The sequence below is a fragment of the Pseudorca crassidens genome, chromosome 9 (assembly GCF_039906515.1).
Source record: "Pseudorca crassidens isolate mPseCra1 chromosome 9, mPseCra1.hap1, whole genome shotgun sequence".
Lineage (NCBI taxonomy): Eukaryota > Metazoa > Chordata > Mammalia > Artiodactyla > Delphinidae > Pseudorca > Pseudorca crassidens.
Genome location: NC_090304.1, coordinates 104,847,074 through 104,864,241, shown reverse-complemented (window position 1 = coordinate 104,864,241; position 17,168 = coordinate 104,847,074). Strand labels below are relative to the sequence as shown.

Here is a 17,168-nt window from a genome sequence, read left to right as displayed (position 1 = left end):
AATTCTGGAGATCACTGATCATAGTTATGCTGCTTGGAAGTGAAATAAAAAGCAAGGTCTCGGGTTAATTCACTGACTTTGCAGTAATGAAGACAGACTATAAGGTAAATGGATTTACATTTGCAGAAAACCAAAAAATGTACAATATAAGAAATATGAGAATAAAATTAATGAGTATCTGGATCAGGTATTAAGGGAATAAGCCAAGACTGAGTGCATTTCCTATACTAAACTAAATTTAGGTAGCAATTAGTACCAGGCGGTATTAACTGTGTTACCAACCGCTCAAGGATTTTAGTCAATTAAAAAGTACAACCTGAGTGGACTTTGGAACTTTTCTGGTTTGATCAGTCAAAACTTGGGGCTAAGGCCTGAGCCTGGAACCCAGCTTTGAGGTCCTTCTCAGGAATTCCCAAAGAGAGGTTTAAGTTGGAAAGCGTTTAAGAAGCACCTCTCCTGGCACTCTCACTTTTTTTTTTAATTGTATCTAAATTCTTTTTTTTTTAATTTATTTTTTAAATTAATTTATTTTTTTGGCTGTGTTGGGTCTTCATTGCTGTGCATGGGCTTTCTCTAATTGCGGAGAGCGGGGGCTACTCTTCGTTGTGGTGCGAGGGCTTCTCATTGCAGTGGCTTCTCTTGTGGAGCACGGGCTGTAGGTGTGTGGGTTTCAGCAGTTGTGGCGTGAGGGCTCAGTAGTCATGGCTCACAGGCTCTAGAGCACAGGCTCAGTAGTTGTGGCGTGTGGACGTAGTTGCTCCGTGGCATGTGGGATCTTCCCGGATCAGGGCTCGAACCTATGTCCCTAGCATTGCCAGGCAGATTCTTAACCACTGCGCCACCAGGGAAGCCCCAGTCTCACTTTTTAACTAGACAAAATCCTTAAGCCAATGGCAGAGGCACTGAGCATGGGATTCTAGGCATCAGCTAGTAGGTGAGGGAAGACTTCAGACTCTCATGGGTCCATGATGTGCACACACTTTTAACATCAAAGATGACCCATCAGCCACTGCCAGTTTAGAGCAAAGAATCACAACCCTAGAAATATCCAACAACAAGAGAATCTTCAGTAGTTGTGGCTCATGGGCTCAGTAGTTGTGTCTTGCGGGCTCTAGAGCTCAGGCTAAATAGTTGTGGCGCACAGGCTTAGTTGCTCCGCGGTGTGTGGGATCTTCCCAGACCAGGGCTTGAACCCGTGTCCCCTGCATTGGCAGGCAGATTCTTAACCACTGCACCACCAGGAGCGTCCCCTGTGTTTTTTTCTGCCATTCTAATTTTTAAACAATGAGTTTGTATTGTTTTATCTTTTTAAAAAATCTTTGTTTTTTCAAATATAGGACACTCCCCAGAATGTTCCTGAATAACAATACCATTTTAATTTAACATAAGCACCAAGGCCCATACTTCCTTTCGCCTCCTCAAGTAAGGAGAGATTCATGGGCAGCTTGGTAATTTATCAATCATTCATGTCTCCATTCATGATCCAGGTGTCGAGTATAGGAATTCAGGCTAAATAAAGCTGTGCTGCATCCCGAGTTCCTGCCTAGAGAAGGCAGGAAATTTCCACGGTGTGGGCTAGCAGGCAGAGTCTCCAATGGCAGTAGGCTACGGTAGCTTCTTTAATTTCACCCCAGACACATCTAGAAGAGCAAGATATTCTTTGAGGTAGGACAGTGCAGGTCACCTCCTTGGGTTCCTGTTATTGCCCCACGAGGGTGGTCTCTGACTCTTTAAAGTGATTCCCTGACATAAACTCCTAGAAGCATAGTCTGCTATATAAAAGTAATTTCTGAGAAACAAAGTCACTTCAGTCTGAAGACCCGGTTTAGAGGCTGTGCATCAGCGGACGACAGTTACATAACAGTTTGTCTTTGTTCCTCCGGCCATCTGTGACCTCTCCACTCCTTCCTGCTGACACGATCCCCAACAGAAAAATAAAATCTGTGTAGCCTAATGTACCTCCTTCCCTCCTGAGCCTTCGCGGAGAATAATAACAGCAGCTGCATGACTTTTACTTAATGTAAATACTTTATTTACTTTTGTATTTAATTTATGCATCGGTCCAGTGTTTGCACAGCTGTTTGATGTCTGTGTGCCCATAGATTAGCCTTTGCTGATTTGATCCAGCTTAAACTCTAAGCATTGAGAAACGGAGAGGGCTCCCTGTTCACTTTTCTTTACCCAGCCTCCAGCATGATACCGTACAGATGAAAACTTAATTAAGAATTCCAAGATTTAGACATCTCCCTGAAGATATCTTTCTCCCTTGATAAAAAGAAAGACCAAAATTTCCTGATCTGCTCAGGGAGAACATGAAGGTTGACTTTGTTTTCCTTGTAAAAGGACACCATTGTCGTATCAAGGTGACATTGTGGAGGTCTTTTCTCTCCCCAAAAGTGTACCGAATGATTTGGGGAGGCGTGGGATGTGAGAGCCAGCCTGGATGCAGGGCTAGTAATTAAGGGATGGGTTGGGATGGAAAGATTGCTCCTACTGAGGTTTACTTGCCCATCAAAAAACCAAGAAAGGACTGGGTAGTGAAATGGCAATGGTTTGGTTAACCTATATATTGGAACTTAGTTTGCACCCCAGCACCTGATGGTGGATTTGTTTTTGATGCTGTCTTCTGGGAAGAGTGATGGTCAGCTGCACCAGGTATGGTTACCAGAGGCAGTGGTGGGAATGCAAGGGCAAGGACCCCCCAGTCTTCTCCCCTCTGGTAGGAGAGAGGAGGATAAAGGGTGGACAGGGGTTTTTCTGTTTGGCTGGGCTCTCTCTTGTAACGTACAGATAACATTATCCTTCAATAACATTTTTGTCAGTTTTATGTGACCTGGCCATCATCAACTGTTTATTTTAAAAAAGAGGAATAATAAAGATCAAGTACAGGGACTTCCCTGGCGGTCCAGTGGTTAAGACTCCACGCTTCCACTTCCACTGCAGAGGGCACAGGTTCGATCCCTGGTCAGGGAATTAAGATCCTGCATGCTGCATGGCGTGGCCAAAAATAAGAGATCAAGTACAGGTTGAATTTTAGGCAGGGTTTGAATCTTTCTGTGCCTCAGTTTCTCTCAATGTTAATAGTGCCTCATACCTGTTGATAATACCTTAGATCTTTTACTAAAAGGTGAATCACAAAGCACAGAAAACTCTGAATTACCTAAAGTATAACTTTCTCAGCTGCTTGACCTTCTCTATCACTGTTGCAGTATTCTTTTTTTTTTTTTGGCTGCGTTGGGTCTCCATTGCTGTGGGCAGGCTTTCTCTCTAGTTGTGTTGATCGGGGGCTACTCTTCATTGCGCTGTGCGGGCTTCTCATTGCGGTGGCTTCTCTTGTCGTGGAGCACAGGCTCTAGGCGCGTGGGCTTCAGTGGTTGCAGCACGTGGGCTCAGTAGTTGTGGCTCGCAGGCTCTAGAGCGCAGGCTCAGTAGTTGCGGTGCACGGGCTTAGTTGCTCCGTGGCACGTGGGGTCTTCCCGGACCAGGGCTCGAACCCGTGTCCCCTGCATTGGCAGACGGATTCTTAACCAGTGCATCACCAGGGAAGTCCCTGTAGTACTCCTTAACAAAGTTTTTTTTTTTTTTTTTGCCATGAGTAAGATGGTTGTCATTGCTTTTTTGTTAAAACTCATCAAGAACTAAAGAGAAATACTTTTAAAATTAGATCATGACTCAGGAAAGAAGGAGGGAACTGGTAAGTTTGAGTCTGTTATCAGCTTTGCTTGAGACTGGCCTTTTTTATCACTCTGAGGAGTAACGCTGTTTGTTTTCAGCATGAAATCCGTAAGAGAAAAAATTGAGATGGGAACAGGGAAATAATATTTTGATAGGGTAGTTTTATTGTTTTGTCTGATGTATTATGATCCCTAACCCCCAATGTATTTAGGGATGATTCATATTTAAATACAAAATACCTTCCAAAGCCAAGTGCAAGTGGTTTTAAAACAGTAAAATGGCATATTGGATTATTCCTCTCAAGTTGCCCAGGAAACTTAGCATTGACTGCATTAAGGTTCAGAAACATAGGTACATTCTCAGCCAACATGTATTTTGAATATAGCAGGGAAACACAGATGGTTTAGACCTTCTGAGATGCATTAAGTTCTGGAAACTGGAAGCCATAAAAGACAAAATCGTGGGAGGGGAATTGCAGGGAGCACCCTGGGGAAGAAGCAGCCCTGGAGTTGAATGACCTCCCTTTGAACTCTAGCTTTCCCAAGTCACTTTCCCATGCACTTCCTCAACACTGGCTTCAGTTCTTTAGATCTCACAAAAGCCTGTGGGCCTGGGAGCATCACCACACAGCTGAGAAGAGTGCTGATTCAGCCAGAGCTGGGAGGGAGGGCTGGAGCACGCGGTGTGTTTACAGTGAAATATTGTGTGAGCTTGAGTGACATGTGTGAGTGTGTGTGACTGTGTGTGCGTGCATGTGTGTGTGTGTTTTCTCATGAGGAGTAGCGACATCTCACCACTGTCACAGCCGCCAATGGGAGATTTAATTTCCTTCAAGTCACCTCAATTAAACATACATTTTAAATAAAGCAGCATGTTTGCTTGAGAGATGCAGCTTCAAAAGCTCCCCGAGACCTGATTCCCCTTCCAAACATTTCGCTGCCCCTTAAGGATCTCATATATAGAAATGTTTGAGTTGCTTCTTTGTTCATTCTTTCATGAGCCGCCACATAATTTTGCTTGATAAGAAGTGGAATTAATACTTCTACAAAAGCTTACATTTCAATGCAATTCCTTTCACTTCCTGGTCTAAGTTCACATCTGACTATAAAATGGATTCTGTAGAGCTCAGACAGTGGGTGATATACTCAGGTGACTGTATCTTGCTTTGCTACCTCAGAATGCTTTTTTTCTGATCAATTTAGAAATGTTGAGTGATTGTCATGAGTCTTTAGTTGTATTTTAAAAATACATTCATTTCTTCCTCATTTCAAAATATTAGACAAAGAAGTTTGGGAAACATAATAATCATGGATAATTTCCAAATTTCCTTTCTTCCAAAACTTTTCCATGATAATTAAATTATTCTACTTTTATGATACCCAACTAAAGAAGAAATCGAGTAGGCCCATTTTGCAGATGGAAAAAGAGATGTTAATTGACTTGTTCAAGGTTACATAGTGGGACAAGGTAAAAAATGAAAGGGACAACTAGCCTCTCCTTAAATTTACCACATTCCTTTTCAACATGGTGATTATTTCAGTTGGAAGTGAAAAGGCACTTCATTTAATTTGCCTTTGATTTTCTGTGCCTCTTGATATGTAACTTCTACATTTCAAAACCTAATTGCAAGGTTAGACTATGATTTTGCCTTTTAGAAATTAGATTATGCATTAATGCCCCCTCCATTGAATCTTTATATAATCTTAGATTTCCAGTATAATTTGTTTTGATTTGATTTGCAGTGAATTGCAAATGATATAATTTTATAATTTGCGCTTGTTCCCACTTGTAATAAAGATGCATCCATAGCAATAAAGAATGGCAGAAAATAAGTGAGGATACAGATCCTGTATTCTGACAGTACCATTTATTCATGTATTAGGCAACATGGATACAATGGTGAATAAACAAAGTCCTGCCCTGTGGGATGTTCATTTTAGTGAGAGAGGCAAATAATAAATAATCAATTTCAAAACACAATCATGGGGACTCTCCTGGTGGTGCAGTGGTTAAGAATCCGCCTGCCAATGCAGGGGACACGGGTTCGAGCCCTGGTCCGGGAAGTTCCCACATGCCACGGAGCAACAAAGCCCGTGCTCCACAACTACCGAGCCTGCACTCTAGAGCCTGTGCTCCACAACAAAGAGTAGCCCCCACTTGCTACAACTAGGGAAAGCCTGCACAAAGGAATGAAGACCCAACGCAGCCAAAAATAAATAAATAAATTTAAAAAAACAAACACAATCATTGATAAGTGCTGTTAAAAAAAAAATAGCAGAGGAAGGGGACAGAGAAGGCAGAACTATTTTAGAAAGTAGTTGAGAAGGTTAATTTAAAAGCCAGGAAGAGGGACTTCCCTGGTGGTCCAGTGGTTAAGACTCCATCGTTCCAATGCAGGTGGCCCGGGTTCGATCCCTGGTGGGGGAATAAGATCCTACGTGCCGCCGAGCTCAGCCAAAAGATTAAAAAAAAAAAAAAAAAAGGCCAGGAAGAGGTGGTTCTCCCTGGTTTAAAGACCACGTAGCTGGAACAGAGTGAATGGAGAGGTGAGTGTTGGCTGAAGGGATTTGCAAGGCTGGGGAAAGGACTTTGGATTTTATTGTAGCGTTATTAGAAGCACAGGGCACTGAAGAGTTTTGAGCGAAGAGAATGACTTCTTACTCATATTTTAAAAGAAATTCTCTGGTTGCTGAGTTGAGACTGGACCATGGATGGGTAAGAATAGAGGTAGGAGACCACTTAGTCACCCAGAGGAGAGATTGTAGGGGGCAGACGTGGGTGTTAGCAGTTAGGAGGGAGGGAAGAGATTGGATTCAGAATATGTTTTGAAGGTAGAAGTGGAAGGATTTCCTGCTAAAATGAATGTGGTGTTTGAGAGAAAGGGTTGTTTTTGTCCTGAGATGGGGAAGACTTGAAGGAAGCAATTTTGGGTGCTGGTTTTAATACAGAAAGTCCAGTGTTCTGCTTTGGACACATGAAGTTTGAGATATTCAAATAGAGAGGTCATGGAGGCAGCTGGGTATAGGAGCCCAGAGCGCTGGCGAGAGGTCAGGGTTAAAGATATACGTCAGTGAATGGAGGCTATTTAAGGGCAAGGGCTGGGAGAGACTGCCTTGGGAGGGCGGTGGAAAGAGAAGAGGAAAGGCCCAAGGTCAGAGCCTTGGGGGTAGTGGACATTTAGAATTCTGGAAGTGGAGAAGGACTCAGTGGAGGAGAGAGCAGTAGAGCTAGTATCTGGCTAAACATTCAAAAGCAGATATTAGATAGGTACAGCTGGTGTTAAGGTTTAGCATCTGGAAGAAAAAAAAAACCTTTGTGGGAGAACAGCCAAAAGTTCTAAATTATTGTGATAGAGGTTAATGAACCAAAATGTGACCGGGAGAGGACAGAAGAGGGAAGTTTATCATTTTAATGACTGCCCTGGGGATTCAGCACTACTGACCACTTCCTAAGATGTTGCCCAATAGTAGTTTCTTGTGGTAAAGGGTTCAATGTTTAGAGAGGCTACTCCGTGTGCATCCAGCTTAGCTAGGAGGATGCTATACACAGACAACACACCTTTTTCAAAAATCTATTTTGTTGTCCTGTTTAATGGGGACACAACATGGAGCTGGCCCTTTGGTCAGGAAGAAAATAAATAAACAAGGCAATGTCAAATGTCACTTTGGGAAAATTCTCTCTTAAGCCTGGATGGCTTTCAGCAACTCATTTTTCTCAAGTCAGCTGTTGAGCCTTCAGTCTGGGGATGAGAATAAGCTTTCTCTCTCTCCCTTGCTCAAATTTCCAGGTTCTCTCTAAAACTCAAGGTTGGGCAAGCAATGCAGTCGTCTCTGTGGCAGCCCTCTCTGTGGCAGCCCTCTGTGCTGGCTCGACTTGTCTGAACCATGACGCGGCTTCAGTGCCTGGAGGGGACTGCAGTGCAACAGATCTGAGATGCCAGGAGTGAGCCCAGATGCTACTGTCAGGAAGACGACGGTGTCAAGGCCGAGAAAGGAGGCCAGGAGGAGGCCTCTGACGGCTTCAGAGACAGAGGGAATTTGCCTTCTCCCCGGCTCCCCCCGACCACTCACCTTGAGAATACTGAATCAAACTATAACAAATGCAGTTATTTACCGTTTTACATCCAGACAGGCTTTTTCTGTTTTTAGGGAATGTTGCAATTATTGGAATACATGTATTGAATCACTAAAGGTGTTATTAGGACAGAGGCAATTGGATACAGGCTCTGCAGCACCAAGTTCAGATGGCTGCAGAGTTGTCCAGAAATCACAGCCTTCTGTTTATCTGCAGGTATAGCAAGAATAACTACTTATCTGTAGGCTACCTGGATGCTTCTTTCCAAGGAGGGGAAGTGCTGGCTGAGAACGAGAGTAAGGAGCATAGCACCCTTGAGCTCGCTCAAACACCCTTGACATCTGGAATACACAGAAGGAATCCATTTCTTCTTTCTCTGAACTAGACAATACCAAAGGGGGGAAAGTTATCAAGATGTTTTGAGACCCTGGAATAGAGTATTTGTGTCATTCAATGTATGTAGAGATTCCAGTTCCTGTAGGTATTATTCACCTTCTCCACCAGTTGAGCATAAACCATTTAAAATTCGGTCAGTACAGCTGAATTTGGCGGTGTGATGGCCAAACTCTGGGATGTGAAGTCTTTCTGAAAGAATACAGAATGTCATTATCTTAGCTGAGAGTAGCCAAGGGATGAAAGCCTTGGGCAAAACTCCATTCTCACGGTGACTTGGTTAAATGTCCCATCCTGACCTCCTTTGACATCACAGGAGATTTTATGTTTCATGCTCACCAATCCCTGGGAACAACACAAGTTATTAAATCCCTCTCTGCATACTCTTCTCTCTCTGGCAGAGATGGCTCTCTGTGGCCAAAAGGTGAACCCATGGAACCGCTGCAGTTTGGAGAAAGAGTAATTTTTAAACTATGTGTTTGTGTGAAGCTGCAGGTCTCTAGTTTTCTTCATTCACCTGGCTGTTTTTCCAGCACTTAGGAAGTACCCATTAAGACCATTACAGATCCTAAGCGTACCAGTTTCAAGTAGATGGCTACCATACCAGGATACATTTCTTTAAAGTACACATCTTTAAATTTTCCCGTCCAACCCTGTGCTTCTATGGGAACCTCATTCAATCCCTTCCCTCCTTCTCCGCTAGAAAACATCTAGAATTTTGGTCTTTAGAAAAAGACCAAAATTATACTGGTTATACTGAAGTTGGCAAGAGTGAGATTATTATGCATGTTCACTCCCTAATTTCTCTCCAGGATGTGGTGAAATCCTGCTTCACGTCCATGCCCTTGAAATTCTGCTGTGGTCAAGGCCACGTTTTATATTCAGTGACGCCCACTGAAATGACTAAACGCTGAGTGGACCCGAATCTCTGCAGTGACATTAGATGATGCAGTATTTGGCAAGGGTGGGTTTGGGTACTGGGTTAAATTATGTAGGTTAACCCCGTCCCCAACATTTAGATTCCAAAGGCGTCAGAAGGAGGGTAAGGTACAAATATAAAAGAAAAAGATCGAAACAGAAAAGGGAGAATGTCAAGATGTGTTCTGTTACACAGACGCTTGTTGCAGGTCGAAGTGCTGCGCAGCCTTCAGAGGCTGAACAAAAGGAGCAGGGGGAGAAGCAAGGGCAGTGCCATCTACGGGCAGGGGTTCACTTGTCTCCTGGCCATGCACCTTCGGGGGTTGCTGCTCTTTCACCCTTTCTTGTCCTTCCTCTCCCCCGCCAGGTCACTTCCAATCTTCTGGTCCATAACTCTGAATGAAGAAGACAACCAAAGGAACTTTTAGGCCCAGATTCCAAATAATAACCGATGCGAGTTGATTTTACACCAAAATGCTTAAGAGATGGAGAGACGAGGAGCTTCCCGACTTGCGGCAACGCCCCCTCTCCTCCGCCGCGCGGTGACAGTACCCAGGGGTCAGCTGGCAGTGGAGAGGAGTCACTGCCATAGTCTCGGAGGAAGTCTCTTCCTGCTGCTGCTGCTGCTGCTGCTGCTGCTGCTGCTGCGGCAGGTTCTGTTTTTGCACCGCAGCACAGTGCAGAAGCCGAAGCTGCAGACCTCGCCCAAACCCCCGAACCGGCGTCCGGGCCGCGTTCCCGCGCCCCGCCGGCCCCAGAGCCTCGGGGTGGGGGGGTGGGCCGAGCCGCGCGCCTCTCGCAGCACCCCCGCCGCGCACGTGCGCTCCCGGGACAACGGCAGGCGAGGCCCGGGCGCGCCCCCGCCGGCCTCGGCCGCGCGCGCGCTCCGCCCGCCCTCCTCGCGCGTGCTCGTGCCCGCGACCGCGGCGGCGCGCCTCTTCTCCCCGCTGCGGGCGTCGCGGGCGCTGGAGGAGGCGGAGCGCGGGAGGCGGAGGCCGGGCCAGCGGCGGGCCTCCGGCGGGCACGCGCGCCGCGAGCGGGGCGGGGGCGCTGCGGGGGCGGCCCGAAGGCGGCGGGCGAGGGGCCTGGAGCCGGAGGACCGCGTCCCCGGGGCCGACTCGGCCGGGTGAGGGCGAGCGCGGTGCGTGTCGGAGGTGGGGACTCCGAGGCCGCGGCCCGGAGCCCGGCGTCCCCGCCCCCGAGCCTGACGGGGCGACGCGGCGGGATGAGGCGCTGGCGCGGGGGGCGCCCGGCCGAGCCCCCGCGGCTGCCCTGGGCGGCCAGGCGCTAGGCTCGGCGCGCGGGCGGTGCTCGGCGGCGGCGAGGACCGGGACGAGGAAGAGGACGAGGACGAGGACGAGGAGGAGGAGGAGGAGGGCGTCGGGCCCGGCGCCCCGCAGGACAGACACGGAGCGGCGAGCGGGGCGCAGCGACGCCGCGGCAGCGCGGCGGGGCCGCGGGGCTCGGTAAGGCGGGGGCCGCGGGAGGGCCGGGGGCGCCGGTGACGTGGGCAGGCGCCGCAGGGGAAGGCTGCGGGGGCCTGAGTTTCCTTGTCGGGAGAAATTCTTTTTAAAGTAAAGGTTCGGGATCGAATGTTCTTAGAAGGCCATCTCGGGTTTCCCCGGTCCCCGCCGACTCCGTCTCTGGCCTCCCGAGGCGGACCGCGCTCGGGCCGCTGCCTCCCGCGCCTGCCGCTTCCCCGCGGCCTCGTCGGACCGGGCCGGGCGGTTCCTGGCCTGCTGCGGCGCTCCGGACCCGAGGCGCGGGCAGCGGGCCTGGGGGGCTCCGGGGGCATCCTCGCCGTGCCCGCCCCCTGCCGTGCTCGCCGGCTCACCCGTGGAGTTTTCCCTCTCATCTTTCTAATTGGCTGAAGTTGCCGCTGCACATTGGACGGTGCTGGTGACTTAGTGCCCTTTTCCCCCGCCATCACCCCCCACGCCCCCTTCTTGCCTTTCTCGGTTTGTTGACTTGAGTAAATATTCATATTAAAAAATTACCCAAACAGATGACGAGAAACGGTAGAGGGAGAAAGTCAAAGCTGATTTCTTAGCTGTAGTCTACTTTTGGACCCTTTATAACTCCACCTTCTGTTGCTGAAGCTTAAGGAAGGTGGGGGGGGGGAGGAGGAGACCCCCAGCAGGATGCTTGGGATGCAGTTTGATAGTTATCTTTTAGGAAATAGAATTTGGATCATTATAATTTTGATCCGCATGCAGAATTGCAGTCTGCTTTTAAACTGCTTGGGGCACTGCATGATGCTACATGGATAGCTGGCAGCTGGGCCACATTGCATTGTTGTCAGCATCTCTTTTATTTTCCATTCTTTCAGAGTTTTGTTTGGCACAGATTTAGACCTTTTAAGTCAGTCTGAATGGGAATAACTTCTGATACATTGGTTGCTTTTGTAAACGTTGTCTGTATTTGTATTTCTGTTGGAAGAAAAAAAGCATATGGTGCTAGAGTGCCGTGGCTCTTAGGGTCCAGAAAATGTGCTAGTTTGAATCAGTAATTGAATTTGTTGTAATATTTTTGGGTAGTGACGGTTGGGATTCATTAATATATTTTTCCTTATTGGGTAAATTGAAATCTAACTCGAAATCTTGACATTTGGTCCTTGAACTTGAGAGTGAAGGAAATAGAAGCTTTAATTGCTGCTACAACACAACCTCAAAGTTTTTCAAGCCCTCATTGGTGTGAATTATTTTTTAATAGGGCTGTGTGTGAAGATGGAATATTATGATGTTGTGATTACCATTTTCAGGAATATCTGGAGTCTACTTCATTCCTAAAATTGGATGTGTGACGCTTTATAGAATAAGTATTCTAGAACAGTGTGAGGTTGGAACTGTGCTCAAGCTGGTTATCTTCATACCATCGTCCCTATAGCCGTCCGTGGAATAAAGCAGCACTTTGGACAGAGACTTGTCCAGACCTAGCTGGGGTGGAAGCCCAGTTTTTTACTGTATGGTGATGCACACTGAGGTGGGTGATAGGGTGTAAGTGGGCCACAGAGGAAATGTTAGTTGGAAGAACCTTCGTTGGTTATATAACTTTTTGTTTTCTAGGACGAGACCAAGAAGCAGACAGGCAGGCTCAACTGTCATTGGAGTCTTTGATGTTGGTTTGAATTCCAGTAGTTTCGTTCCTCTTATTTTCTTTTCCTAACCTCCACATTATTTTCTAATCACCAGAAGCTATTCCACAGTTGGGCCAAGATTTTAATGGCAGTTCATTCATCTCCATTTCTCTTTCTCTTATTCTCTGTTTAGATGACTTGTTCAGCAGTGTTTCCCCTTTCTAAGCTGGTCTGGGTGTATTGTCTGCACAGTACACATAGGTTCACTATTGACTGTAAATGCATTTAACAAATGTCGAGAATTAACAGCTGTTTTCTTCAGAAGACTGTGATAGCAGAATAAAAATCGAATGAAATGAGCTAAACGTTTTCATTGCATTTAAAGATTTTGACTAATATTCTTGAAAATCTTTAGGGTTTAACCCATTAATGTGAAATTTGATGTCCATGGAAGTAGTTAAGGGGCAGCAAGGACTTGAAATCAGGTCATAGTTGCAGTTATGCTGCTTAGTAGCTGTGTGGCCTTGTCCCTGCTTTGGGCAAGTTATTTACATTTCTGAGCCTGTTTTCCTTAGGTGTAAAATGGGGATGAGAAGGCTTGCACTATCTTCCTTACAGAGGAGGGGTCAGATGAGAGAAAGGTTGTGAAAATGCTTTGTAATACTTCTTATACGCGTAAGGTATTACTGTCATTACCTATAAACTTAGTATTGAGCTGTTTTAAATGTCTTACTATCAGTTTTAAAAAATGCACATAAGGAATTAGAATGTGTTAGATCTCTTTGAGTTCCAGAATCGTGTGATTCTATCTCATTCTTAGGAGATCCATATGTGGTGTCTGCAGTTTTGGACTCCAGAGTTTTGATTATTTTGGGACAGATGTCAAGTTTATTGAGACTTTGAGCTTCTTTAAAGTATCAGTTCAGAATATTAAAGGAGATTACAAGTTAGGAGTTATGAAAAGAGCTGTTTAGCAAAAAATATTTTATATTTGTCTGCATTATTTAGGACAGACATTGGCAAAATTCAGCATGTAGGCCAGATCTGGCCTGCAGCTTGTATTTTGTATGGCCTATGAACTAAGAATGAAAATTTTTTAAATGGTTGAAAAAAATAAAAAGAATATTTCATGATGTTCAAGTTACATGAAGTTCAGATGTCAGTGCTCATAAATAAAGTTTTATTGGGATACGGTCATACTTGTTTGTGTATTGTCTGTGGCTGCGTTGGCAGTACAGCAGCAGAGTTGATTTCTTGCAACAGAGACAGTATGGCCTGCATAGCCCCCAAATTTTATTAGCTGGCCCTTTCCAGAAAAAGTTTGCCAATCTTTGACGTAGGACTTAAAATTTTTGCTTTACTTAGCACAGAGTTATTTCCTATCATAACATCATAGGGGTTAAGACCCCTGGAAAGGTACTAATTTTTGCTTTGGAGTCAGATAGACTTGTATTTGAGTACCAGCTGTGATATAAACTTTGATCCTGGATAAACGAATTAACATCTTGGTGTTCAGGTACCTCCTTTGTAATCAGAGAATATAGAATCTGTCTTAGAAGGTTGTGGTGATGATTAAATGAAATGTTACATGTCAAAGCTTAATACGATTTAGGCATACAGTAAGTACTTACTGAGTTATACATGCCAGTGATCATAAATTCTAGTGTAAACAATAAGCCTAAAATATTGCACATCACCTTGCCCCAGTATTAGAGGATTGTTCTCCTGAGTGGTATGCTACTTGGTATGGAATTTTCTCCTTTACTGAAACAGTTTAGTTAACAACTGATAATTGGAATAGCTTGAGAAGTTTCCCATATGTTGTACTGTATTCTTATTAATCACTTGCTTATTTAGATGATTAAGAATGGGTGAAAAGGTAATTCTCTTTTTTTCAGAGATCCTGGTTCTTGATAATTTCTTGGTATTAACATATGTTTGAAAGCTGAATTTAAATACCAGTTCTATGTTGGTTTTGGTGTTTCCTGTTTTTTATTTATTAATTTTATTTATTAATTTTTTTTTTTGCTGTACGTGGGCCTCTCACTGCTGTGGCCTCGCCCGCTGCGGAGCACAGGCTCCGGATGCACAGGCCCAGCGGCCATGGCTCACGGGCCCAGCCGCTCCGCGGCATGTGGGATCCTCCCGGACCGGGTCACAAACCTGCGTCTCCTAGCATCAGCAGGCGGACTCCCAACCACTGCGCCACCAGGGAAGCCCTGTTTTTTATTTTTTTGAGACAGATATTTGAGAAACAACATTAAATAAGGCCAACGTTAGATAACTTTTTAAATGTATTTGACACTCTAAGTCTTCCTTATGATTTGCATTAGCATCTAATATCCTCTTCAGAATTGGAATAATAAAACTTAATTTTTTTCCCTAAAGATAAGACCTAGTGTACTATCTGGAAGCTTCAATGTTAAGCTGCTTTCTGAAGTATGTGGTTTAAATTATCTTACAATTGACAAATTGGATGTGCTTCCCAACTTCAAGTGCTGGTTTATTTAACATTAATCCTAAACTAAGAGTGAGCAAATAAACAGAGGCCATTGTTCTGACTGAGTCAAACAGAACAGAATTGGGGCCAGTGTGACTCTTGCCATCCTACAAATTGTGCAGTTTTACACCTCGGGTGTTGCTTACATGCAGTGGGATGATACAGGGGAGACATGGGAGGGCATTCATGCTGTCCTCATTCTGTCCTTGGTGGGGCAGGGGGCCTTTCATCAAACTGTAGAGCTGCAGCCCCTGGAAAACTACACTGCAGGGTTCTGATTGTAGCACCTCAAAAACAGTAGAGGCCTAAAGAAGACCCACCATCATGAGGAGACAGTATTCTCTTTTGAGGTTAAAACATATAAACAACAAAACCAACCAGAGACTTCCTCTTTGAAGAGATGCAGGTTGAGAGGGAATATTCCTCATGGTAGCAAAATGTAAAGATTTGGTAAAACAGATGTTCATAGTTTCATAGTATCCCTGGACAAGGGGACTTCCTTGTTATTTAAAGGAGATTGTTTTAGGAAGGTAAAAGGAGGTGAGAAACAAGGTGTTTGGTTTAATTTCTCATAAGAAATTTATGAATCAGAATGTTCAGAGTGGAAGTAGAATTCTGATTTTCGGGGAGATCCTTTTATTTGGCTTTTGATCATATATTCATTTACTACTTTATTTTATGCCATGGATCATAGTATACATTAGTATTGGAGGCTGTGGAGATGGAAAGCACTGAGAGGAAAAGCATACGTGACCCATGTGGTATATGATATGTTTACGTTGTCTCTGTTAGGAAAGATAGGCACCACATTCTGGGGAAGAATTCTAAAATAAATATTCCATTCATTTTCCCTTAAAATAGTAAAATTTTTATTATCTGGGGTTCAGCCTTGTGGTCTTGGGCAGGCCATTTGATTGCGTTGTTTTTGTTCCCTTGTGTGCAGGATGGAAACAGTAATTCCTTCTCCTCTTTTTATTGGAGAGGTATGTGGTAAAAGGACTCTTAAGATGAGTAGTATTTTCAACAGTTTTGAAGAACATATTATGTGTACTTTATAAATTACCTAGTATATTAAGGACAGACAAAGGAGATCTTTGTTTAACAGAGAAAGGAGATTTGAACTTGAAGTCAGGACCTGGGTTCTTGTCTTGGCTCTGCTGTAAATAATCTGTGACTTTGGATGAGTAATTCATTTCTCTAAACCTCATTTACCTTATATGTAAATTGAGGGGTCAGACTACAGGTTTCTAAGATCCTTTCTTGCTCCAAAATTCATGATTCTTTGATTTTTTTTTTTTTTTTTTTAAAGTAGGGACCATCCTCTTGCACTTGCCCAGTTTCCATTGACCTTCTACCTGAGGAGAACCTGAAATCCAGTGGTCTTCCGGATTCGGTAACAATCCTGGCTCCGGTAGGATGCAGGAAACCAAATCTCTTTTATCAGTGAATTGAGAAGTATCTATTCAGTACAAGTGAGTATTTTGTACCATGCTAAATGCAGTGGAAGACAGATATGAAAGAAGGTGGCATTGAGTCTCTGCTCTTAGGAAGTGTTCATTCCACTGGGGAGATAAACTATATTATGAAAAAGAATATTTATAAAAGAGTAGACAAGGGGACAGTGGGATGATCCCTGATCTGGCGGTTCGAGGACTTGGGTGTACTATTGGAGAGGATACTTTGTGGCTTTGTGGCCATGTGGCCCTGAACATTTGTAACATGAGCTTTGTAGACTGTCTCCAGCTCTGAAATTTAGTCATATTCTCTTTGACAGAGAGGCAGCATCTTTGAATCAGCCTGTTAGGAGACAGCTCAAGTGAGAACTGCTCAATCCAGGCCAGATTTTTATGCTCATTTTGCATAATTGCTTGATTTACTGGATAGAAGGAAAGGGTTACTTTAATTTGCTGGAAATGCATTCAAGGGGCAACTTTTCTTCTGGAAAAGTCAAGCATGTGAGAAGTGACAGGAGACCAAAGTGTCCCTGCTTCTGGGTCAGTAACTCTGAGCCCTGGATCTCATTCATTATTCCCTTCTTAAGGCTTTCACTCCTGCCATTATTTTTTTCCTTAAATTATTACTCTCTCCTTACTGGATCATCTCTGTTAGTATGCAGACATGCCCTATATTACTCGCAGCAGTGATTAATTGTTCACCAAATGCCATTCTCTGCAACTTCATTTCAGTAATATGGCCCCAGGTTTTCTGTGGCACATGGATGCCCAACTAGACTACATTTCCTAGCCTCCCTCTTGCAGCTCGATGTGACCACATGATGAAGTTTGGGTAAATGGATATGACCAGAAGTGATGCGAGTGATTTCTGTGTCATGGCCTTAGAAAGGAAAGCAGGTTGCTTTCTGCTTCCTTTCTGCCAGGAGAATGTAGTGCTGGTACATGTTATTCAACCTTGCAGGTGAGAGCAGCACTTTAGGGGGAGATGGATCAGTAAGATGGAACCTTGGATGGTCTCGTGGAGCAGAGCCACCCTACTACTGCTCATTTATCTCTGGGTGGTTAAGTGAGAAAGGAA

General features: G+C 44.7%; 1 protein-coding gene and 1 pseudogene across 1 annotated transcript in view; both read left to right on the top strand.

Annotated features, from left to right (window-relative positions):
• Positions 1–10,106: 10,106 nt before the first annotated feature.
• ARHGAP32 (Rho GTPase activating protein 32) overlaps positions 10,107–17,168 on the top strand; it is a 267,370-nt gene continuing 260,308 nt past the window's right edge. Inside the window, exon 1 of the mRNA XM_067751560.1 lies at positions 10,107–10,526. The gene's annotated coding sequence lies outside the window, so the exon portion shown is untranslated. The remainder of the gene's footprint in view (positions 10,527–17,168) is intronic.
• The window catches only part of LOC137231189 (pre-mRNA-splicing factor 38B pseudogene), a 45,331-nt pseudogene continuing 42,166 nt past the window's right edge, over positions 14,004–17,168 (top strand).